Below are 617 nucleotides of genomic sequence, written 5' to 3' on the forward strand. Positions count from 1 at the left end.
ATTCCTTGACTTTAGCAAAGCTTTTGATACAGTCTCCCATGGTATTCTTGCCAGCAAGTTAAAGAAGTATGGGCTGAATGAATGGACTATAAGTTCAATAGAAAGCTAGCTAGATCGTCGGGCTCAGCGGGTAGTGATCAATGGCTCCATGTCTACTTGGCAGCCGGTTTCAAGCGGAGTGCCCCAAGAATCGGTCCTGGGGCCGGTTTTGTTCAATATCTTCATTAATGATCTGGAGGATGGCATGGACTGCACTCTCAACAAGTTTGCAGATGACACTAAACTGGGAGGAGTAGTAGATACGCTGGAGGGTAGGGATAGGACACAGAGGGACCTGGACAAATTAGAGGATTGGGCCAAAATAAATCTGATGAGGTTCCACAAGGACAAGTGTAGAGTCCTGCACTTAGGACGGAAGAATCCCATGTGCTGCTACAGACTAGGGACTGAATGGCTAGGAAGCAGTTCTGCAGAAAAGGACCTAGGGGTTACAGTGGACGAGAGGCTGGATATAAGTCAACAGTGTGCCCTTGTTGCCAAAGAAGGCTAATGGCATTTTGGGCTGTGTAAGTAGGAGCATAGCCAACAGATCAAGGGACATGATCGTTCCCCTCTAT

Source organism: Gopherus flavomarginatus, chromosome 16, assembly GCF_025201925.1.
Source record: "Gopherus flavomarginatus isolate rGopFla2 chromosome 16, rGopFla2.mat.asm, whole genome shotgun sequence".
NCBI classification, from domain to species: Eukaryota; Metazoa; Chordata; order Testudines; family Testudinidae; genus Gopherus; species Gopherus flavomarginatus.